Raw genomic sequence first — 18,959 nt, 5'->3', positions numbered from 1 at the left:
CTGGAATAATGGCTGCTGAAAATTCCGAGTCACCATCACCACTTTTAAGTGCTTTGTACTTTAGACATTTTAATTAAAATAGATGTTTTAATTTTAAATTAAACATTTTAATAATAATAATAAAAAAGCAAAAGTTCCACATTTTTCGTCTGGTAGGATGTTGCCAGTCAAAGATGCAAAGTAAAATTAATTTGTGAACTTCTAATAGTAGTTTGGCTAGTTGATTAAGTAGTACAGAAATAAAACTGACTAATTGATTGCTCATGTGCTGTATATTAAAATTATATTCAATAGGAAATATAGATTGTCAGAGCAATATAGTCCAACTGTTTACATGTTCTGTATAACAGTTGTTGATTTGCCATGCTAAATATCATATAACAGTTTTTTGGCAGTGCATGGTTTGGTTTCCATATAAGTGAGAAAGTTTGTTAAGGGAGGGCGTCCTTGGGGTCGTCCCGCTTTGGCACAGCATCGCTGCCATGTCCCCAAAAATGGCAGTAGCAGCACAGGAGGTGCTGTTTTGGCACACAGAGAATGATCACAGCGCTGAAAGGAAGAACAGCAGCAGGATTTTTCCCTGCTAAGACAGATTTGAAAGTGAGTAGGTGAAACAGAGAGTAACTCTCGAGTGCCGGTGGCTAACAATGCATGGAGCGGATGGGCGGTTGAAGGAGGGACGTTGGAGGTGCGGGGACGCTGGGGAGATTGGGATGACAGACATTCCAATGTCCTCACATCTGTGCATCTGGCGAGGGAGGAGGGGGGACCGAATCTGGATGAAGGTGGCAGGGAATGGCAGAGAAGAGTAATTATTTGATATTCGTTTTGATCAATTTGCCTAAATTGGCGCTTTTTCAGGGGGAGGAGGGGGGCCCAGACAAGCAGACACAGGCTGGAGCTCCGCCAGGGTTTCTCGGGAAAGTTGCCACGCCGGGAGTGCGGGAGCATGGAGAGGGAGAGGAATGGAAGAGAAAAAACCCAGGCGAGACTTGGCAGGGTTCTGTCGCAGCTCCCTTTGTCTGTTTGCTCAGCTTTTGCGCAAAGGAAATCAAAAATACCCCGAGTGCAGGAGCTCAGCTTCAGTGCTAAAAAACTAAATCTAAAAAGAAACTGCATTATATTTCGCAGGAACCTAGGGCACACATTGTAATCAATGAGCCGTTTTTGGGCAATTCTGGAAGAATTGTGCGGTCCCCGTTTTTTGGACTGGACTTTTGAAGTTGTTTGCGCCAAGAGATGACCATGCGTCTAGAGGGGTCTTTGTTATTTTAACTGCAAATGAAGATGTATCTTGTTTATTTTCTCATTAATGGCTTTACTATGCCTGGAACTACAAACTGCAAGTGCCAAAGAAAAGTTTGCACCTCTGCGACCGGACTGCAAAGTTTTGTTTTTACTTTCAGAACTTCTAAAACTAAGGGCCAGAAGATGCTGTGTTCCTTAGTTGGAAATGGATGTTTTTGTCTTGGAAGGAGAAGTTAGGTGACCCTCCAAGTGTCCTCAGCAATAGTGTCTGTCTTTGAGGTGTGTCTCCAGAAAACCAAGACCATATTCCAAGGCTGTTTGCATTTGAACATGCTTAGATCAATGAGGGCATAAAGCGACTGTTCTGTTTGCTGGTGATATTCCAGTCTTGTAACTATTAGGGAATTTGATGCTCTACAAGAAGGAGATGAATTGTTGGTCAGCCATTTTGATGCTCAAAAGGTTGCAGTCGACAAACGTCTGGAGTACAAAGAAGGCCTGGATGTTGATTTTCCTAACATCTGTAAGTGGCATCTCTTTCAAGCCAAATAATGCTGTATTATCCCATATTAATAAAGATCACATGATAGAGTTTTTTCTCAGTTGGCTTCCTTGATGCTGATGAGTCACTGTTAGAATGGCGATTTGTTGTTATTGGTTTGTATGATTTATTATTGGTTTGTTGTATGGAGTATGATTTCCTCTAGAGAGTTTTCTACCGATTCTTCATCTGTTTTTTTTTCATACAATGATGTTTGAAACATGCCACCCTTCTATACTGACTTAATAGCGTCCTCTCACCAACTTTTATACTAATATACTGGTCTCACAGCTACACATTGGCATTGTTTTTTGCTATTGCACTAGGATTCTGGCTGCATCGGCAGGCTTCCAGTTAATAACTGTGAAAAGGGCAAAAACAGAGAAGCGACAGAGAGAGATTTTGTTGATTCTGTGCCAGTGTGAATTTGCCAGATGTGTTTCATCACAAGACAGGTGTCCATGGCTGATAGAGCAGGTGCATTATGATGTTATGGTTTTCTGAAAGGCCTTTCAGCTTTCCATCAATACTCAAAGCATGCAAAGGCCTAAACTCTCTTTGGTGGAATTTTAAACATGTGGACATTGCATTTTTAAACACCAGTATTTCTGTCCTTTGAAGATGAATCCATATTCACTATTCTGCATGCTATTTCTGATTTGTTTTATGAAGTAAAAACTTTTTTTTTCTTTTTGCCAACAGCGTCTCAGAACAGCTGCTTGGGCAACTGCAAAATGCCAGTTGGAATCGCTCCATTGCTTTCCATTCGTTAAAAAATACTTATTAATTATCAACAAGATTATTCATATACCACATGGATAGATCTAAATTAAAGGGATACTCCACCCCAAAGTGAAAATTTTGTCATTAATCACTTACCTCCATGTCGTTCCAAACCCGCAAAAGCCTCGTTCGTCTTCGAAACACAGTTTAAGATATTTTGGATGAAAACCTGGAGGCTTGAGACTGTCCCATAGACTGCCAAGTAAATAGCAGTGTCAAGGTCCATAAAAGGTATGAAAGAAGTCGTCAGAATACTCCATCTGCCAGTGATTAAGTTATTGTAAGTGATTAATGACAAAATTTTCATTTTGGGGTGGAGTATCCCTTTAACAACCCTAATTGTCTAGTTTTGGAATATGTTCATTTAAAGCTTATCCGTAGACTAGGCATTTGTTTATAATGTAGAGTGAAATACTATCATTACTGCAAAGCACAAAGTATCTCATGTAAACCAGTTAAAGTACAAAAAGAATTGCAAATGGAAAGAATTCACAAAGATTGGTTGGAAAACTACAACACTTAGCTGTTTATTTAGAACCCACAACTTTGATTAGACCAAATAACTTTCAATTCTTTATTACTGAAAAATGTAACATTTATGTAAACTACCATTCAAATGTTTGGAATGAGTAAGATTTTATATTCTGAGCACCAAATCTGCATATTCAGCATATCTGAAGGATCATGTGACTCTGAAGACTAGAGTAATGGCTGCTGAAAATTCATCTTTCCACAAAAGAAATACAATTTTAAAACATTAAAATAGAAAACATATTTAACAATATTACTGTTTTTACTGTATTCTTAGCCAAATAAATGCAACATTGTTAAGCATAAGAATTTTAACAGTGTTGTACAGTAGTATTCAAACTTGCATCAGTTTTTTATCAATAGTTAGAACTAAATTCCTTGAGTTTTTTTGAGGTCTTGAGCTTTTTTTCCTGGCTAAGTGAACAAGTAGAACAGTCCAACAGCCATGTGTAACAGTGGCTGTAAATTATTCATAACTTCCTTTGCAGATAATAGAAAACCTGATATGTTTGCATGGCTTTTCTCAGCAATACAGTTTTTTTGAAACCTTTTAATGGGTGCAGAGAAGCAGTGTGTGGAGTTTTTGGTGAATCGTTGTGTACGTTGACCCACTTTAACTCAGTTTGTATTTCTGAAAGTATTATTCTTTTTGCTGATCTGCTGTAACAAATATGATGTTCTTTAGTTTAACTCAAGGCTAAGATCATGGTTTTGACTCCCAGCGAAATCACATACTGATAAATGTAGGTTTTGGATAAAAGTGTCTGCCAAATGCATAAATGTAAATGTAATCTGACCTCCGAACCCTAATGTGCAGAGAAAAGGATGATCTGCAGGTAGGATGTGATTAAGTAGATCGTTTAAAACGCCTGTTACACACTCCCTCTGTCTCCCACAGTGCTCTTTACCCTGCTCTGTCAACACACAGGACTTGTATTGCTTTCAGCAGTCGTCTGGCCTGTCTGTCTTTTCACTGAATTACAAAAGATAGTGGTTGGCTTATGTACTGGCTTAATGATTGTGTAATATTTTATGACAGATTTGGACTTAAATAAGGAATACGAATCATTCCAAGGTCTTGAATGGGCTCGCACTTCATCAGCACGAGAAAGGAACAATCTGGGTTCAAAAGCTAAGCTCTATTAGTAAAAAATTATTTCAACTTTTCGGTCTTGAATGGTGCACTTAATTTTCATCTATAGGAAAGTCGTCACGAGAAAAGGACACTATAAACATAAGGGGTTCAAAAATCCATCTCATTGCTCTTTATTTACAGTAAAAAATATGACTTCCTGTATTCTATGGACCCCAAAAAGATATTTGAGAAATGTATAAGTGATTTTTTGTCCATATAATGGAAGTCTTGATCTTGAGAATTAAATTGTGCATTTTAAATTTTTAGCTGTTGTCCTTAACAAACAACATGCAATAATGCAAAACATGTACTGTTTACATTGAGATATAAGTTCATCTGCTGTTGGATCGCTAAAAAAGTCATTTAGACCACCTAAGCTCTATTAGTAAAAAATTATTTCAACTTTTCGGTCAGCTTGTAAAATTTTTGATCTATTTAATTCAGAATGCATTGTCCACTAAGATGGTTTGTGTCTGTTTTAATTGACAGCCTGTCACAGATCCTTTGACAAAGCTTTGTTTGTTATTCTTTAAAGTTGCAATGTAATGGAATTAGTGAAAGATCTGTGATTTAATGCAAGTAATGCTAAACCAAACCCTAATTCTAACCCTAAACATATAGTAAGTACATTTAGTTAAATAATATTACTCAATACATAAATGTATAATTACACTGTAACACTGACACCTTAAAATAAAGTGTCGCTAACTGATTGGGATTATTCCAACACTGTTATTTGTATTTTATAGGCCCAATAACAACATCTTCATTGTTAAAGCTGTGATTTGTCTCAGTTGCAACATGGAGGAAGTTGGAAGAAGACAGCAAATGAATATCACTGCATTGAGTTGGTGGATTTGGCATCGTGGCTGTGCATATGATCAATTCCAAATCTCACAGCTTGAAGGGTTGTTTCAAGAGATCAAAATACTTATTTCTGAAAATGTGTTTGGATTCCTAATGCAGGTTGTAAAAAGATTTGCTCGCTTTGCTCAGAGGACGCAACAGTCCACCTGTTTGTCTGAACAAAGAACTAAAGGAATTAAACATATGATGATGTGTTCTGGGTCCTACAGTGCGTTTCATTTAGCTGCTTTTACCTCTGGTGAGCAAAACCCCCTTTAATCTTAGCTCCAAAGGACTTCACTGACGGGCAGGTGTGGAGCGCTAGTCGCCATGTTTGATGTTGACACATAATCGCAAGATAAAGGGAGAAGGAAGCCTTTTCACTCACAAAGAGTTCTCTCTCACTCCTTCACCTCTGTGGACACACGTCTACCCGTTACAGGCTCATTAGTGATCCTGTCTTCCTTTATAATGATAGAATAGGAGCAGGAGGGTAAAACCCTGTCTGTCGCACATGCCCTGTGTTGCAGTACATGAGTTCACTGATCACAGTAGCATCTAGGCTGCTATTTTATGAAGACTTCTAGTATGAAATGTTCTGTGGTTGAAGCAAATTGAGAAACATACTGGCCCACAATGATTTAAGTGCTTTTTCCTTAATTAGTGCTGAGAAGATATACAAAAATAGCATAAAGACTTGAAGATTCAAATTGAATCGGCTCTGGATGTGTTTGAAATGATGTCCTACTATACTAAGATAAAAAGGTATATACACAGTATGCAACATTAATTAGGGTTAATGAGATATAGACATACAGTCTTGTGCAGATTCATAAGGCTCTGGAAGCATTCAAAATCCCATAGTACTACACTACTAATATTATTTTTTGCAGTATATAAAGCAGTGTGCACTGGGCACACTATGCAACATTAATTTGTGTTGTTGAGATATGTCGCTAAGGGATTGAAGTTTCATTTAGCAGATGATTGATAATGAGTTTCTGGAAGTGTTTGAAATGGCTACCATACTGTTTTTGCAGAATGCAAAGGTATGTGCACTGCGCACAGTATGCACCATTAATTAGTGTTGATGAGATGTGTAAAAAAAGACAGTGTCTTGAAGATTTAAAATGATTTGTCACACAGTAATAAGCTGATTCGTAAGGCTCTGGATGTGTTCAAAATTTCATAGTACTACAGTACACTATTAATACTTTTTTGCAGTATGTAAATGTATGTACAATGTGCACAGTAACCCTTAATACACCATTAATTAGTGTTGATGAGATGTGTAACAATGGCATAAAGTCTTGATTCAATATCAATCATCGCACATTATTGAGCTGATACATAAAGCTCTGAATGTGTTCAAAATGGCATAGGAATGACCTGACTACATCTATCACTGCAGCACTCTATTAAACTTCCAATATATAGTGGAGTCATATGACGTCATTGAAGCATACTACTATTTGCAGTGTTTGTCATGGCACAATGTACCGTTTCACATTCATTTTTACAAAATAGTGGGCGGTATACAGTATATACTGTGCAGTATGCCACAAGCAATACACTAGTGTTCCATTCAGCCTTGTTTAATCACCATGACAAAGGAAGTGATTTAAGTGTTGGGCATTTTACAAAATGATAGTCTCTTGGCAGTCCTTGTGTTTGTAGTTGACTACATGCTGTTGCCAATGGATACAATATCAAATGAACTGGAATGAACACTTTCATTCCACAGCTGAACATGAAGTATGAGGAACACATTATCCATGTAAATATAGCTTTGATGCGGTTACTCTTTCTGATTTTGCCTCTTCCATTCTCTACAATCTCTGTCATTCTCATTCTCTCTAGCCTTCCCCCCACCCTCCTTCTGATTGGTCGAATTAACTCTGCAGCCTCCTGTTGTGAATAATTACTTTTGATCCTATGCGGATGTCTTTCTCTCTCTCTCTCTCTCTCTCTCTTTCTCTCTCTCTCTCTCTCTCTCTCTCTCTCTCTATCCTTCACAGTCTCACCCTCTTTCAGTGTTTTCAAATTTCCCTTTTCAGTTTTTTTATGCTGGCTGTCACATCCCAATATCACAAACCCACATGTAAACATAAACAGTCTGTATTGAGATGGGTTCTCAAGGTAAGATTTTTTCTGCTCTGTTAGTTTAAGCAGAAATTATTATGGCTGATGATGATAAACTGAAATGTATAGAGGTCATTGATTGCATTATGGCCACCTCTCAATAGCTACTTCATACTTTGGTTGTTAAAGTGATAGTTCATGCAAAAATCCTGTCTCAAGTCTAATGTTTTCCATAATTGTTTCTTTCTTCTGTGGAATGCAAAGGAGACTATTAAAGTGCTGTCAAGCTCCAAAAAAAAAAAACATAAAAGTAGTCCATATGACTACTATATGTACAAACCCAATTCCAAAAAAGTTGGGACACTGTACAAATTGTGAGTAAAAAAGGAATGGAATAATTTACAAATCTCATAAACTTATATTTTATTTACAATAGAATATAGATAACATATCAAATGTTGAAAGTGAGACATTTTGAAATGTCATGCCAAATATTGGCTCGTTTTTGATTTCATGAGAGCTACACATTCCAAAAAAGTTGGGACAGGTATTAATAAGAGGCCGGAAAAGTTAAATGTTCATATAAGGAACAGCTGGAGGACCAATTTACAACTTATTAGGTCAATTGGTAACATGATTGGGTATAAAAAGAGCCTCTCAGAGTGGCAGTGTCTCTCAGAAGTCAAGATGGGCAGAGGATCACCAATTCCCCCAATGCTGCAGCGGAAAATAGTGGAGCAATATCAGAAAAGAGTTTCTCAGAAAAAAATTGCAAAGAGTTTGAAGTTATCATCATCTACAGTGTATAATGTCATCCAAAGATTCAGAGAATCTGGAACAATCTCTGTGCGTCAGGGGCAAGGCCGGAAAACCATACTCGATGCCCATGATCTTCGGGCCCTTAGACGGCACTGCATAGAAGCGCAGGCGTATGGGGTTGCATGAGTGCGTGTGGCATGGGCAGCTTACACATCTGGAAAGGCACCATCAATGCTGAAAGATATATATCCAAGTTCTAGAACAAAGTATGCTCCCATACAGACGTCGTCTCTTTCAGGGAAGACCTTGCATTTTCCAACATGACAATGCCAGACCACATACTGCATCAATTACAACATCATGGCTGCGTAGAAGAAGAAGCTGGGTACTGAAATGGCCAGTCTGCAGTCCAGATCTTTCACCCATAGAAAACATTTGGCGCATCTTAAAGAGGAAGATGCGACAAAGAAGACCTAAGACAGTTGAGCAACTAGAAGCCTGTATTAGACAAGAATGGGACAACATTCCTATTCCTAAACTTGAGCAACTTGTCTCCTCAGTCCCCAGACGTTTGCAGACTGTTATGAAAAGAAGAGGGGATGCCACACAGTGGTAAACATGGCCTTGTCCAAACTTTTTTGAGATGTGTTGATGCCATGAAATTTAAAATCAACTTATTTTTTTCCCTTAAAATGATACATTTTCTCAGTTTAAACATTTGATATGTCATCTATGTTGTATTCTGAATACAATATTGAAATTTGAATCTTCCACATCATTGCATTCTGTTTTTATTCACAATTTGTACAGTGTCCCAACTTTTTTGGAATCGTGTTTGTACTATATTTAATTGAAGTCTTCTGAAGCTATATGATAGTCATGTGTGATGAACAGATTGCTGTAGCTCGTAACATTTTTGTTAGCATAGTTAACCAGTACTAAGGATTTAAAGTCACAATGAAACTGAAGTAGTGACAGATATTATTTTCCTCATATTGTGATGTACATGATTGTGTAGCAGATTAAAACCATGTAATAAGTTTGTTTTTAAGAATGCACAAAGAATAGTGACTGATTCAAGCCATGTTTTAGCCACAATGCATCAATTACACTATGTAAAAGCCATTACAAAAAATCATTTGTATTAGTATCTATTACTATTTTAAATAGTAAGATGTAGTTGTTGGAATAAGTGAGTCCAAGACAAGTTTCCTTGCAAAATGACTATAAAGTATAACTCTATTATCAAAAAAGAAAGAAATATAGTTTTTTTTCTTCTTGTTTTATGTTGGTTATTGTTTGAATTTTGAAAAGTTTTGCAATCAAAAATGATGGCATACCAGATAAACTGAAGATTGAATTATGACATACTGATTAAACATGAGGTAAATAATGCACAGATGAATTGTTCTTAAAAAGATCTCTTCCATGCATTTATAAAATAAATATGAATTTCGATTTTTGGTCTGTTTCACAAAGCTAAATGGTTTCTGAAGACTTGGAACACACTTTCATTATTCTTTCTTGTCATTTCTGGAGCTTTCATTTGTAAGGGTGGAAGAACAGCAGGAATATTCTGCCTAAATCTCTTTTTGTGTTCCAGGGAAGAAAGAAAGTCATATAACCCATACTGGAATGACATACAGCTTAGTAAATGATGACAGAATTTCCATTTCTGGGTGAGCTTACCATTTAAATGAGGGTAACAGCGATATTTGGTCTGCTCTTGCTCTTGCGCTGATCTCTGTTCACTCCTGGACATCTTCTGAAAGTGGCAGGCCACCTCTGGACAGCCTGACAGGCAGAGGAATCAGCATGTCCTGCGCTCTCTCCACGTCCTTAGTGGACCACGTGCCTGCACTGCTCTGTTCTGCCTGGCTGACCTGTCAAAAATGTTCTAGTTACAAGAGTGGGCTTCTACAGTATAGCTGCATGGAAATGACTTGGCACCTTTGCATTAATTTTTCATGGGCCTTGTTTTTAGATGTTCCCCTTCCTTTTGAATATCGGCTGTTTCAAAGGCCCTGCAGATCGCCAATGTCATCGCAGCCCTGTGGCTGAGGAGTTTGAATGCAGGATGATGCTCCCATGCTGGCAATCAAACCCCGTGGAAGTTGCCCACCTGGAGCATCCATGTCAAACTGCATTGTTGTTCACGAGCGCTATAAATAGCTTTCCAATCAGACTTGAGCCCCCCCAGATGGAAATTGCTTTAAATGGGCTGGCGTATAGGTAAGTTACGTAGGAGGGGGAGGTTGAAGTGTCTTCGCAAATGCAAAGAACGTGTCTGCTGGGAACACTGGGAATTGAATTACAGGAAAGCATAATGCAATCCTTGATATCTACCTACTCTGCCTAATGAAATCAGCAGATGAAAGCACAGCTGGACCTTCTTGCAGGATATTACTGTGTGAGAAAGTGCTTAGCTGGCTGAGGGAGGGGGTGGAGAACGCAAGCACCTTTGGGAGCAGTACGTGCATGTTCTCACACCAGTGCATGTTCTTTCCACTTCAAGAAAACTCTTGTTTTATTGACACTTTTGTTGGGCAATGGTGGGCAGTGCAAAAACTTTAGACTTAAATGCATGTTTAAGTTCTTTTATTTTCTTTAGTTCTCATTTGTTCTTGTAGTATTGGCTATAATTGATGAATTATTATTTATAAATTATAATTTATTGTAATTTATACACTACCGGTCAAAAGTTTGGAATATTAAGCTATTCAAATGTTTTTGTCTTATGCTTACCAAGTCTGCATTTATTTGATCAAAAATACAGAAAAAAATTAATAATATGAAATATTATTACAATTTAAAAGAACTGTTTTCAGTTTTAATATATTTTAAAACATATTTTATTTCAGTGATACTTCAGTCTTCAGTGTCACATGATTCTTCAGAAATCAATCTAATATACTGATTTGTTGATCAATAAACATTTCTTATTATAATCAATGTTGAAAACAGTTTTTGCTGCTTAATATTTTTTGTAGAAACCAGTAGGTTTTAGGTAAATAAGATTAAAAAAAAAATTATACTTTCCTTTACTGTATAGCAAGGATGCATTATTGATCAAAAGTAACAGTAAAGACAATTGTAATGTTACAAAATATTTCTGTTTCAAATCAGTGCAGTTCTTTTGAACTTTCTATTTATTAAAGAATCCTGGAAAAAATGTATCACGTTTTCCACAAAAATATTAAGCAGCAAGAACTGTTTTCAATATTGATAATAATTTTTAATAACTGAGCACCAAATAAGAATATGACTGAAGGTGAGTGAGACTCCTTACAAAAAATAAATACATAACAAATCTGAATTATTCCAAATATTTGACTGGTAGTGTATTATTTTGACATACACCTGCAGCTGAAATGTATTTGTTCATAGGCATCATTTATTGTGTGAGTTTTTGTGGGCTGATGTAATGTGATGTTGAATACGGCAAAATCATATTCAAATTTTAGGTGTTTTCAGATTGATTGCTTTTGTTGATAGGTACAGTGAGGGGTTAAACTGAGATTTTAGTGTTGGTGCCCTTGGTAAGATTTGACATGGCCCATTTCCACCCCTAAAAATGCACAATTACCTATTTGTAATAGCACTTTATACACAAAACAAAGGAAAAAGAACAGAAAAGGGTATTTGGATCAGCAGATATGATATTGCATATGAGGTATTTATTTGGTGTAATACTGTGGTGCAATATTATACCACAGGCTTTAGGATATTTACTACATCTTTCTGACAGCTCAGTTTGCTGGGTATCCTTTTGGCAGACGAGAGTCATATATCAAAGAGATAATGGAATGTGGCGTCTTCAGCGCACAACAACGAATGAGTAGTATCACCTTATGCAACTGACTTATGCTTTTAAGACAATTATCTTTTTAGCTCCCTTAATTGCAGGTAAAACAGCCGGCACTGAGCTGGCCATTATTCTGGCAGAGGAAAGCAGCTGACTGCTACATGCACACATCTTTTATTCACGGTTTCAGCTGCGCCACACAATGGCAAGCAGGAGGATGAGAGAAAAAAATCTAATCTGATTCTTTCATCTTTAGCTTACAGTAATGCCATAGCCACAAACTGAAACAATCTTCCTCTTGACTTCAAATGTGCATTTGTTTGCTGCACTAACATTTACACCAAACAGATCAAATAAAAGTGGCCGCTTTCTTCACCACTTGTATTTAGATTACAGTATGTATTTGTGGCTTCTGATTTAGATTTTTGTTAATTTATTAGGATTTGATCTAATTTTTTGTTTTAAAAGGTTAGTTCACCCAAAAGTGAAAATTCTGTCATTATTTATTCACTCTCATGTTGTTCCAAACCCATAAGACCACCGTTCATCTTCAGAACACAAATTAAGATATTTTTGATGAATTCTGAGAGCTCTGTGTTAAGTGGTCGACTGATATATCGCCAAGGCTGATATATCGGCCGATATCTGGCATTTTTCAGATATCGGCATTAGCTGATATGTTTGTGGCGGGACTTTTATTTTGAGAATAGCAGCACCTGAACACTCAGTGCTCACATTCTCCCTCTTGTTTGCTATCGTCGTTAACAGTTCTGTCCACGTACAGAAGTCTATCTAATAATCAGATAGAACCGTTCAACAAAGGAATTAATTTCAAATGATTTCAAATTGCTTAAATATTAAATAAAATAAATAAAATTATATTGGCTTTATATCGGCCATCGGCCACCCTGCTTTCCAAGATGTCGGCATCAGCATCGGCTGTCAAAAAAACAATATTGGTCGACCACTAAAGTGAAAATTGACATACAGCCAAGTATGGTGACCCATACTCAGAATTCGTGCTCTGCATTTAACCCATCCAAAGTACACACACACACCGTGAACACACACCCGGAGCAGTGGGCAGCCATTTATGCTGCGGTGCCTGGGGAGCAGTTGGGGGTTCGGTGCCTTGCTCAAGGGCACCTCAGTCGTGGTATTGCTGGCCCGAGACTCAAACCCACAACCTAAGGGTTAGGAGTCAAACTCTCTAACCATAAGTCCACGACTTCCCCGTGTTCCCCTTGTATTTGTGTTCCTAAGATAAATGGAGGTCTTACGGGTTTGGAACAACATGAGAGTGAGTAATTAATGACAGAATTTTCCTTTTTGTGTGAACTATCCCTTTAAGTTAAAAACATAGAGTGTAACCAGTGTAGTCCAACTGCCAAACAGAAGTTATTCTTAAGAATCAATTCTTTTTAGTGAGTCAAATACTTGATTCTTTTTGAAGACATTTTAGTGCCAAACGAATTACTCAAAAACATGCAGTGCAACCAGTGTTTTCCGACTGCCAGACAGATTCTTAAAAAAACAATAAAAAATCTTAAGAATCACTTCTTTTTAGTGAGTCAGAAACATACAGTGCAAAATCTGTAATCCGACTGCCAAACAAATGTGACTCTCATGAGTTCTTTTTGTGACTCAGAAACATAGAGCACAACCAGTGTAGTCCGACTACTGAAAAAACATGACTCTTATGAGATTCTTGATTTTAGTAAGACAAAATTCTGACTGCCGAGCTCATTAGACACCACAAAATCCATGTAATTCTAACAGTGAGACTCAAATCAATGTAGATGCTGACTGATTTTTCAAACGACAGCAGATATATAGATAGCTGTGCAAGAGTAAAAGCTGAATATTTAGATCAAAGCCACCAAATATAATCCCTCTCTTTGCGTAGTCATTAAATAATCTGCATTCAGTCCACACCAGCCTTAGTGAGTGTATTTATATGTGTTTGTTTACATCCCCAGACTGGCATGTTAGAGAACAGTCTGTTTACTTCTAATAAGCTTTCTGTAGCCATTCCACGCAGGCCGGGCTGTCCCTGGAGGTCCTGTCCCAAATCAGGCCCCCTGACCGGGAGAAAGATGCATGCAGGGCTGACACATGAGTGGTTGGCACATGCCAGGTTGCATGCTGGGAATACCATCCCTCCCCGCACACAGCTCTCACGCCCTCATCATCCGCTCACCCGCTCAGCCTGACCGCCTCCTCCTCTGCTCAGGCTTTTGTTGAGGAATTTTCTATTTCCTATAAAATAGTTGCCAGCTAATGGATTTTTCCTTTATTCATTGGACGTGCTGAGCGATGACTCTCTCGGCACTTCTTAAAGGTGATTTACAATTAAAGGGACTTGGGCTATTTTCTAATGATTCTTTAGCTGAGTGGGTTTTATTGCACTACTAAGCTGTGTTATTAACAAACTGCCGCTTCGGCCCGTCCCTGTGGGACATGCTGAAATGCTTTGTCCTTTTCTCTGCTAGTGAATAAGGCCTTTCTCTCTTTGAGGCAGTCCAAAGCTTTTACAATGTCACGAGAGAGGGTCCTGAATAGCTAGCATTCCCACATGCGGCCGACAAACACACTCATGCAAAAGCATTCCTGCACAAACACATGCCATGAAAAGTACTCTTTGTATTAATCTAAGCGTAAATAAATAAACACATGCATTTAGGGACATTTCTTTTTTTTCTTGCTTTCCCTCTCTTTCTCTGAATGGATAACTTTTTTTATTGTTAGTTTGTTTCGTATGGTTGGTTATGGATGATTTTTAATATAGGAACAGTGATGATACAAGGCCGTTTACCTTCAGTTTATTTTTAGTGGGAGAGAGGAGGCAGAAGCTTGTGCACAAAAGCTTAAGGAAAAGGAGAGATAATACTTAATATATGCTAATATATCTCTTAAATTACTTGTAACAGGAAGAATTTATTGTGAAATAGCCTTAGATAGCTTACTGCATCCAGTGTTTTTATCAAACATGAAGATCACAAACAGATATTTAAGGATATGAAGGCTGAAACCTATGACTGCATGATTTGGGGGATTTTTTTTTTTTTTCTAACATTGTGAATGTATTTTTTTTTAAAGCTCCAAGTTTGCTGCTTGTTTCTATGGCTGCAAAATTTGTCCAAACATCTTGTGATAATAATAATAATAATTATTATTATAATTATTATTATTTCTAAATAAAAATATTGTAATATTGTAATATTTCACTGTAAAAATGAGTTTTTAAGGAAAAAAATACTATTATTATTATTATTAGTAGTGGTAGTAATAGTATTTTACAGTACAACAAAAAATACAATAATAATATTTATGGCTGCCTTAATTGCTTCATTTTTAAACAATAAACCATCAAGATACTAACGCCTATTATTTGATTAGCTATCAATTACATGCATCAAATAATATAATATTTGCAGTAATTAACAAATCATTCTGAGATATGGCATGATTTTGCTATGCTACCATTGCAATTCCACTACATGTTTGTATTGTAAACCAACTATTATGTAAAATGCCTTTTACATTGAAACCATGTGAGTCCGTGTGTCTGTATCAGGCGTCAGATGCCCCTACTTTATTAAATGGATGCAATTCTCAGCGTAACATAAGAAGCCAAAGTGTTCTGAAAGTGTCATGGATCGATTTTCTCCCTTTTGAATGCTGTTTTCTCTGACAGAGCTGCATACGAAGATGTTCCACAAGTCCGCCCATGTTGTTCTCATCGGATTATGCTAACAAGCACATTACCTCGGTGTTGAGTTCATGCAATCTCAATCTTTCACCCCGTCACCATTCCCGGCTATACATTCGACTGCAATCAACCTCTGGACTTTTCAAAAGAGCAGCGGATCTCATACTTGAGGAGGTGGACATCTGGGAAACTATTGACCAGCTTAATGGCAGCACATTAAAAGCATCCTGGATGACACGGCCTCTCCAACACACAAGTGCCTTGTCTCCCCTTTAAGGCCTGTAATGGATAAGAGCTTGGCCAGAGTCTCATGTCAGCAATATGATTGCCTAGTATTTCCTCCTTGCACAAAGAGACTAGACTCACCTCCAGACAAAGTGCTCTTAAGGTCCATATAGGCCAAACCTTCTCCGTGCATCACGGTGATGCAAACTAGCACTGGAGGAATTTTATCCATCCCATTCATTTCTGCATGACAGCAGATCAGGGCCAGATGGTGTTAGAGTACAGTGCGAGTTGTCACTGATTTCTTCCCATGAGTAGGTTTGCCGGTTTTGTCTCGCCTTTTTTGTCTGATTATGATGTTGGCAGTGCTGCAGACACGCAGCCAGTATAATCAGCTAAAACAATGGGCCGTAATAGCTGAGAGTGTAGCCGCTCCTCTCATCAGCTCTCATTATAAACACAGACGCTATGTCGCTAACGCTAGATGACACAGGCGTGGATCAAAGTGCATGCTTGATCACAGAGAGCCGTCGAACAGGCCTTGTTTTTTTGTGGTATATAAGGACATCGTGCTCTGAAAGTTTATTGCGGTATAGATGTATGGAGGCTATCAGCAGCACTTGTGGTCTGTGCTGATGGTCAATGACGAGACTGTTTGGTGATGTATTCTCTATACCCTATATGACCGGGCCATGCATAATAGCCACGTGTAATGTTAGAATCCAAGTTTTGGTACTTCCATAAAGGCTAATGTATGGTCACAGATGAAAATGCAAGTTAAATGTAGTTCAGAGAACTTGAGCTAACGTAATTCACCATTTATACAAGCAAATGCATCCAGCTATTCAAGCATGACTTCACACATCGTTGTGCTCTAAAATGCACTTGCACGTTGTATTCTCACTATTGCCCTAAGGAGGCACTTGTAAATTGTTTTCTATTGCCAGTTTCACTTTCAGGTCAACTGTCATCATGGCAAAGCAAAAGTTTGAAGAGAATGTTGCTGAACAATTTACTTAGGATTAGTACACTTCCAGAATAAAAAAAATCCTGATAATTTACTAAACCCATGTCATCCAAGATGTCTTTCTTTCTTCAGTCAAAAAGAAGTTAAGGTTTTTAGGAAAACATTTGAGGACTTTTCTCAATTTAAAGGATTAGTTCACTTTCAAATTAAAATTTCCTGATAATTTATGCACCCCTATGTAATCCAAGATGTTTACGTCTTTCTTTCTTCAGTTAAAAAAAGAAATGAAGGTTTTTGATGAAAACATTCCAGGATTATTCTTCTTATAGTGGACTTCAACGGCTACAAAACAGTTGAAGGTCAAAATTACAGTTTCAGTGCAGCTTGAAAGGGCTCTACACGATAACAGACGAGAAATAAGGGTCTTATATAGTGAAACGTTCAGTCATTTTCAAAAAAAAAATACATTGCAGAGCAGTGCAAGGCAAGCATTTCTGTTTATAAAGCATATATATATATTTTTTAGAAAATGACCGATCGTTTTGCTAGATAAGACCCTTACTTCCTCGGCTGGGATCATGTGGAGCCCTTTGAAGCTGCACTAAAACACCTTTAACCATTTGATAGCTGTTGAAGTCCACTATAAGGAGAATAATACCGGGATGTTTTCAACAAAAACCTTCATTTCTTTTTGATTGAAGAAAGAAAGACGTAAACATCTTGGATGACATGGGGGGTGAATAAATTATAAGGAAATTTTCATTTGAAAGTGAACTAATCCTTTTATGGACTTCAATGGGACCAAATGGGTGAAAGGTCCAAATTGCAGTTCCAATACAATATTTTCCCACCAAAACATCTTGTTTCACAAAAAAAAAAAAGTCAAAACAGGAAAGAAAATTGTTCTAGCCAAACCATTTTATGAGGTATTTAAGTATGTGCAAAGGGACTTCACATAGTGTTTCATCTGTGTTGCATATATGTAGAGTATTAGCTGAACCAGTCTGAAAAAACATGGTCTGATTTTGAGATGCAAAATATATTATTGTTAGCAGTTTTGCAGATTTCCCTCCTTTTCCATTCAAGCAGACTGAGGCTGTGCTCAAATAACTGGAAAAAGATGCCCAAGGGAGACCAAGATGGTCGACCATGTGGACTGATATGCTTTAAAATTCTTTGTATGTTTACCCTACTGGCGGATACAATGACAGCGGAGGAGATGGATGAACATAGGTGTAGGAATGTATCCAAATGCATATGCAGGATGGAGAAGCCCTAATATAAGGCCTTTTTCAAGTTGACTAGCATTGCAATTACACTGCAGCTGTGAGAAGACACAGCAGTTTTCCTCTTTGAAAAGCTTCATCCAGAAATGTCGTAATGGAGTGTCATCATTCTACTGTCAGTACTCCATGAGTCTAACAATCTCGGTTACCTTCATTTTTGTATTCTTTTCCAGATCGTCATTCTTCTTTCTCATGCTGTGCCTACTCTCCTTCTTTCCTCCTCATCCTCCTTTCCTTTCAACCCCTCTTCCATCCCTCCCTCCCCCTCCCGCAATCTGTCAGTGATTGCCGCGTCTGCAGTGTCTCCTGAGTCATCAGCAGTGCTGGTGTAATGGTGTGGAACTAGCCAAGGTGAATGGTTATTACTTATTGAGCTCCTGATTGCTGGGCAGAGACTAGCACCCATTTATTAGCACTTGAGCAGCATGGGCTCAAAGTAAAACAGCTTTCTCCTTATCTGTTGTTGGAATGTGTTTAATGTTAGCAGTGAAACTATGGCAACAGACATGTTATGGAACATTTTCTTTCTTTGTCATTTTGCAACTCTGGCTAAACAGACATGTGCTACAAACATATTAAAACATTAACAAACCTGAAGGGACTGATATAGAATGTGTATTTATGAGGAATTTTGCAACCCAACCAAAGAATCAACAGCCTATCAGCTAACATTAGCCAGCTAGCTTGGCTGCATAACATTTAGCATGTTTCTGAGGCATATATACATAGACTGTATTGTGAATCTACTTTTTGTGAGATATTTGTATGCAAATATGGCCCTAACATAATACACACTTGAAATGTATATGTATGGGGCTTTCTTTGTTGCTTTGCTACTTGCTAATAAATATACAAAGCAAAGAGGTTAATATAATAACTGGAGTAAGCTAGCTGTTAGCATTCCTACATATCAGCGCTCGGTTGGTGCTTTATCCAATGACATGAGCTGTAAACATTTAGAGTACTTGTGGCATTTATGATAGATATTGTTTAGTATACAGGTATGGAAAGCAGTAGCGATTCAGAGTAGTCAATAAAA

The 18,959-nt window shown here is 37.7% G+C and overlaps 1 protein-coding gene across 3 annotated transcripts in view; it reads left to right on the top strand.

Annotated features, from left to right (window-relative positions):
• LOC109054372 (mitochondrial peptide methionine sulfoxide reductase) overlaps positions 1 to 18,959 on the top strand; it is a 68,107-nt gene that overhangs the window by 2,631 nt on the left and 46,517 nt on the right. Inside the window, exon 1 of one of the 3 annotated variants that reach the window (XM_042747384.1) lies at positions 925 to 1,771. The exons of the other annotated variants lie outside the window; for them this stretch is intronic. The gene's annotated coding sequence lies outside the window, so the exon portion shown is untranslated. Of the gene's footprint in view, positions 1 to 924; positions 1,772 to 18,959 lie in introns of those variants that run through there. 3 annotated transcript variants of the gene reach the window in all.

The sequence above is a fragment of the Cyprinus carpio genome, chromosome B20, assembly GCF_018340385.1.
Source record: "Cyprinus carpio isolate SPL01 chromosome B20, ASM1834038v1, whole genome shotgun sequence".
Classification (NCBI taxonomy): Eukaryota; Metazoa; Chordata; class Actinopteri; order Cypriniformes; family Cyprinidae; genus Cyprinus; species Cyprinus carpio.
Note: the sequence above shows the minus strand (reverse complement) of the source record. Positions and strands in the feature narration are given on the sequence as shown.